Source organism: Dunckerocampus dactyliophorus, chromosome 12 (genome assembly GCF_027744805.1).
Source record: "Dunckerocampus dactyliophorus isolate RoL2022-P2 chromosome 12, RoL_Ddac_1.1, whole genome shotgun sequence".
In the NCBI taxonomy this organism is placed as follows: domain Eukaryota; kingdom Metazoa; phylum Chordata; class Actinopteri; order Syngnathiformes; family Syngnathidae; genus Dunckerocampus; species Dunckerocampus dactyliophorus.
The window spans coordinates 16,946,930-16,953,785 of NC_072830.1; positions in this window are offsets into that span (position 1 = coordinate 16,946,930).

Sequence of the window (6,856 nt, forward strand, 5' to 3'; positions counted from 1 at the left end):
CCTAAAAAAACCTCATCTCGACCCCTCTGTGCTGTCCAATTTTAGGCCTGTCTCACACTTGCCCTTTCTTTCAAAGGTTTTAGAAAAAGTTGTTTTTACTCAGTTCCAAACTTTCCTAGAGATGAACTCTGTTCTTGATAAATTCCAGTCTGGTTTTAGATCCCGACATAGCACTGAGTCGGCGCTGTTAAAGGTGCACAACGACATTGCCCTGTCTGTTGATGCTGGGAATCCCGCTGTGTTGGTGCTGCTGGACCTCACAGCGGCCTTTGATACAGTTGACCATGCAGTCCTGGTATCCCGCCTAGAGCGCTGTGTCGGTATCCAAGGCATTGCTCTCCAGTGGTTTAGGTCATACCTGGCTAATAGGAGCTTCTCCGTTATGATCGGTGACCTCTGCTCCTCCCATGCGACCCTCTCGTGCGGGGTGCCACAGGGATCCATCCTTGGCCCTGTTCTTTTTTCTCTGTATTTATTACCCCTGGGTTCAATTTTGGAAAGACACAATTTGTCTTTTCATCTCTATGCTGATGACCTGCAGATATATCTGCCTATTAGACCCACTGACAATACTGCTCCCACGAGACTGCTCGATTGTACTACCGATGTAAAGCAGTGGCTGGATCGGAACTTTTTACATTTAAATGACAGCAAAACAGAGTGTATTTTATTTGGTATGTCACCAACATTGCACACTGTTGAGGCGAACTTCGGCTCTCTGGCCCCCTTTTTTAAACCTGATGTCAAAAATGTTGGGGTCATATTCAATAGTGGACTCAAATTCGACAAACAGATTAGCTCTGTCATTAGGACGAGCGATCCATGCTTTCATCAGCACAAGACTGGACTACTGCAACGCACTTTACCTTGGCCTGAGCCAGACCTTAATATCGCGTCTGCAGCTGGTCCACAACGCTGCTGCCCAGTTTTTAACAAACACGCCCAGACGTGAGCACATCACCCCGATGCTGTCATCACTCCACTGGCTTCCCGTTCATTTTAGAATCGATTTTAAAATTTTAATATTTGTTTTTAATGCCATTAACGGCCTTGCTCCGTCGTACCTGTCGGAGCTTTTAACTATCCGCAATCACGGCAGGGCCCTGCGTTCCTCGGGACAGCTTCTGTTAGAAGTCCCACGGGCAAAATACAAACAGTGGGGCGAACGCTGTTTCTCCGTCGCTGCTCCCAGACTGTGGAACAAACTGCCCACTGATATTCGCACCACTACTGAAGTCGGCCTTTTTAAATCGAAATTGAAAACTCATTTATTTAGACAGACGTTCAACACCGACTAGGGCGGTCTTGTATTTTATGCATTTTTAGTTCTTGTTGACTCCCATTTGATGTACTTTTAAAGGCTTTTAGCACTCTGCAGCACTGAAGCATTTTCTTATAGAGTTTTTATTTTGTGTTTACTTTGTGTTCATGTTTTATGCTGTGTTCTTATGTATCGGCTTATTGTAATGCACTTAGGGAGCCCGCGGGCTATTGTAAAGCGCTATATAAATAAACTTTGATTGATTGATTGATTGATTGTATAATACCAATAACATTATTAATATGTACTATTATTTTAAAAAACATTGACGTAATTCCGTCTCTACTCAAAATTGCCGATAAAATATTGTGAGGTATGGAAAAACAGCACCATTTGGTGCATCAAAAGAAATCAGAAATGTCATTTTGCATGAACGAATCATCTGCAAAACTTGCATTCAGTCGTGCAAACACAAATTTTCCATCATCCGTCACTGAAAATAATGAAATCAACAAGCACTTTGGACCAGTAGAAGACTTGCCCACGATTCATCTGTCTTTGTTTCATGGAAAAACATGACTAACTTGAGATGGGATCTACCAAAACATCTAATCTGAAGACTTTATGCTTGATCACCCCTCTGCACTTTGCTAAAAGAAGCATGTCATCCCCGCACTGAACCATCTGAGGTCTTTATCTCCCTCCTGACAAATTCCGGGTGGGCTGATGAACCCGAATGTGCCAGCACTTGAGAGCTGCACGGGCTGAGAGAGGTGGTCGCTCCAGTGAAGGAGAAAGCAAACACAGAGAGGCCATCAAGTAGAGCAAACACAGTTAGCCTCGCAAAGACTGGAAAACCAAACCGGAGCCCCGTGAACAGACTCAAGGAGCCAAACAAGATCTCTTTTGTAGCAACATTTGGTCATCAACAAGAAGACATCTTACTTCCAGCCTCCACAAAGCTCAGCGATATATTTTAATACGTTTTTAACATTAAAAATAATAAACATTGGCCATTGTAGAATATTTAGTTTTAAGTAATGTTTTAACGTCCTTGTTATATTTAACAATATTTACACCATAAGAATAAAGTCATAAACAACAGCTAAGAAGGCTTCAAGTACAAAAAATTGAGATTTTTTTTTTCTAGAAAAAAGGTAAATATTTTCTCTAAAAAAAGTCATATTCCTGAAAAAAAAATTTGAAAAAAATGCATTTTTAAGATATAATAAAAGAAAAAAATTTAAAAAAAGGAAACAATTTTTAAAATTTTATTTTATTTTCAAATTGCACAGTTTCTAGAATGAAGTTGTATATTCTGAAAAAAAAGTGACAGTAAATCTCTGCCTTTTTGCAGTTCGGCATCCTTTTCTCTGCTTTAAGTGGCAAATCATTAGTTTGCTTTGTGGTAACTTGATGGCAGTACCTGACGACTTCAAACGTGTTTCATGACTGTGAGAGGCAGGTTATAGGGACTAGAGCAGGGCTGTCCAAAGTGCGGCCCGGGGGGTCATTTTATTAGCCCCTCGACATATTGTAAAAATACAGTTGAACAGAAAAAAATGGGAAAATAAGGCAAAAGTGCACAATGTAAAGAGAAAAAGCTGAAATAATAACTCAAAATAACATACGGCTTTGTTTTCAAATATACAGTAGTACCTCGCATAACGTAAACCTCCTTTTACGTAAATTCCACTGAACGTAAAGAATTTATGTAAAGCTTTGCATCGTATTACGTAAGAAATTCCATATAACGTAAAGCGTCAAGTCGGTGCCAGTTCAGAAATTCGACTTGAATAGCTCGCGCGACAGAGAGGGAAACATTTCCCATGACTATATAAAATAAAATAAAAAATAAAAATTCAAAAAAAATTTGGACACTCCTAGATTAGAGCATTAGAAATAGCATTTTTTGGTTGCATTATATGGGTGCGTGATTTTTCGGAAGAATCTACTGTATATTTCTCCCCCACCCCCCAAAAAAAATCAAATATGTTTGAGAAAAAAGTCATATATTTTACCTGAATAAATTAGTATATTAAAAAAAAACCCTCACATAAATATACATCTAAATATATATATATACACTGTATATCTATCTATCTATATACTGTATATGTATACAGTATATATATACAGTATATATATATATATACTGTACTATATATACACAGTATATATACTATATATCCTAATTAGGGTCACGGAGTTATCCCAGCTGACTTTGGGCGAGAGGCGGGGTACACCCTGGACTGGTCGCCAGCCAATCACAGGGCACATATAGACAAACAACCATTCACACTCACATTCATACCTATGGACAATTTAGAGTCTCCAATTAACCTAACATCCTACGTTTCTGGAATGTAGGAGGAAACCAGAGCACCCGGAGAAAATCCATGCACGCACGGGGAGAAAAATACGTAAGCATAAATAATTGTGAGTGTCACCTCGCATAAAGAGTTGACGCACCTCGGTTTTAAACAACTGTCAATCAGGTGTAAAAATATAATTGAATACGTATAAATATAATCCATAAATTAAGGATGGACATTTGGCAAGATTCCCTCCATGAACTATGGGAGAAATAATCAATGAATACATTATTGACGATACAAAAAGCGGCCAATGGTGTGAGGCAATGTAAGCCACACTTTTGTTTGTGTGTGTGTGTGTGTGTGTGTGTGTGTGTAAGTGTTGAAAAAAGGAGTGATTGCTAGTTAATAATAAACAGCCTGTACACACTGTGGCTTGTGTCTGTCTTTGCTATGCGTCACGTACGTGACACAGCTACTGCACTTTGGACCAACTCATGTGCGTCTTTTTCAAATGACGCAACAAGTAAACACTGAATTTTGATCATTGGGCTGGAGCTTGACAAAATCATCACGGTGAACCGCAAAACCTGTAAAATTGGGGAGAAAAAATTGTACTATAAGCAAAAATAAGTTGACAATAAGTGTACAATAATAATAAAAGCAAGTGTAAGTCCGACTTGGCTGCAGTCATCAGAAGCGCTGTTGTGTTAGTCTCAATTAGTCCAGGAATAAAGCCGCATATTTTTTGTAATTTTTGTGAATCACTTTGAAAAAAAAAACACACTTTTTTTCCAGAAAAATGTGTAACTTATGAGAATAAAGTATATTTTGAGAATAAAAATATATTTGGGGGGAAAAACAGTCATTTATATATTTGAGGAAAAAAACTTGCACGTTTTTGAGATTTTTTTTTTTTTTTTAAAAGGTTAGCTGTGATTAATTTATTTTTACACTTGTTAGGATAAAATGGTATATCATTTTAAAAAAATGCCAATTATGTGTAATGGAGTGCACTACTTGGCTGCAACCAGCAGAGGCGCTGTTGTATCAGTCTCAATGAGTCCAGCATGACATTAGCGACAGGAAATGCAGCGACGGTGCATCCACACTGTGGCGACACAACTCTGGTATGGAAACCAGAGTTCAGAACATTCAAAGAGACACTCTTTCATTCAAAAAGATCATTTCAGTCAATCATGAAAAATCCGTAGTATTCATACCAAAAATACAAAGTATAACATCCCCTCACATACAAACCTAAAAACAATACCTAAATATTTTGAAAACAACTTTCAAGCGAAAAAAAGCCGTATGTGAATAAAGCCGTATATTTTGTGTAATTTTTGTGAATCATTTTGAAAAAAAAAAAGCATATCTTCCAATTTTGTTTTTTTTTGGAGAAAAAGCTGCAACTTATGAGAATAAAGTATATTTTTGAGAATAAAAGTTGCATGTTTGGGGGGGTAAAAAAAGAGTAATTTATATTTTTGAGAGAAAAAGTTGTACATTCGACAGAAAAAAGTAATGAAATTACGAGAATGAAGTTTTTATAATTTTGAGAAAAAGGCCATATTTAATTTTTAAAAAGTCATTAACAGTGGTTAACTTACTTTTTCACTTGTTATTTTTTGAATTGAATACTAATAAATCCATTTAAAAATGTAATGGAGTGCACTACTTGGTTGCAACCAGCAGAGGCACTGTTGTCAGTTGGCTGTCTAACGGGAAACCCAAACAGTTCAAAACATTCACTTTTTTCTTCGTTAATCACTTTTCCTCATCGTCAATCAAGGAAATTTAGTAAAATAACCATCCTTGGTAGCCATATTAAAAATGCATAACATCCATTTCAACCTAAATATCCTATTCATGCCTCGAGAGTGACAGCTTTACGTCAGCCCCTTCCTTGAACTGTTAAAAATGTGAAGCATTTCTCCTCTTTGAGGTTTTAATTGTGAGGCATGCGCTCTGCACGTACAGCACGACATTCCAGCCTGTGTGTGTGGACATGTACGACATAGTTAGAGTCAAACCACCGCCTTTGACGGGGGATTTACGCCACATCGTCACTTCAGCTGGAGAGCCCAAAGCACGACCAAAGAACGAGACGTGCGGCGCTTGAGCAAATTCATCAGACAGAGAAAGCCGTGTAGATGTTTCCCAGCTGCATCATAGCGGAATGAGGACATCCAGTGGGGGAGTGAGGGGTCAGCGGGTGTCTGTGCTTGATCTCTCCTCCCCTCCCCTCTCCTCCACACACATGCGTGTGTGTGTGTGTGTGAGCAGTATTTATGTAAAGCATCACAGGAGCCAAAAAATCAAGCTGCTGCTGATGATATTTTCATATATTTCCCCTCTTAAGCTGTGTTCAGCGTCTCGGGCCCACAGCCAGCCAGCCAGGAGCTCAGCAAGGCCCCTGACTCTGAGGAGATATCCTTTTACACATAAAGCCCAGATGAGGACTAACAACACAACCGTGGCGGTGCACAGGCTCACATGGAGGCGACGAGAGTATGAAAAAGTCCAATGGCAAGACAAGAGTCAAGCTACCTTGACATTACGTCACATGGGATGGCTCCTATTGCGCTGCGCTGCACTATCACGTCCGTGCACAAATAAAGGGGCCTCCACAACCACAGTGGGCGCTATGCTCATTTCAAAACAAGGTTTTATTTGCACAAAGTATATCTCTATATGTTTGGTCAATTTAACATTTTTAAAATAAAAAAAAAAAGAGAAACGAGGCTGAATATTTTAAGAAAAAAGCCATACACTAATGAGAAAGTCAAAACTTATAGATGTTTGATTTTTTTTTTTTTTTCGAAAAAAGGTAAAATATTTTCAAGAAAAAGCCATACACGTTTTAAATTTTTGAGAAAAAATGCACACAAATATACTGTATATTTATTATTTTTATTATTTTTTTTTACAGTGAGATATTTTCTTGAAGAAAGAGAACAAAGTAGATTTAAAAAATATATGGTATTAGATTTTCCAGGAGTAATAAAATAAGTAGTATGTTAAAAATAAACAGTATTATATTTTTGATTTAATAAAGTTTAAAAAAAAAACTTACATATTTTTTCAAGTAACGAAAATATGTGAAATATAAAATAATAATAAATAATAATAATAATATAATTTTCAGAAGAAAGAAGATGAAACCGTATGTTTAAAAAAACCCAGTGTTATATTTCAATTTTAAAAAGTTGTATATTTCCAAGAAAAAAATGTTGACTGTTATTATTAATTATTAATATTTTATTACTATATTTAT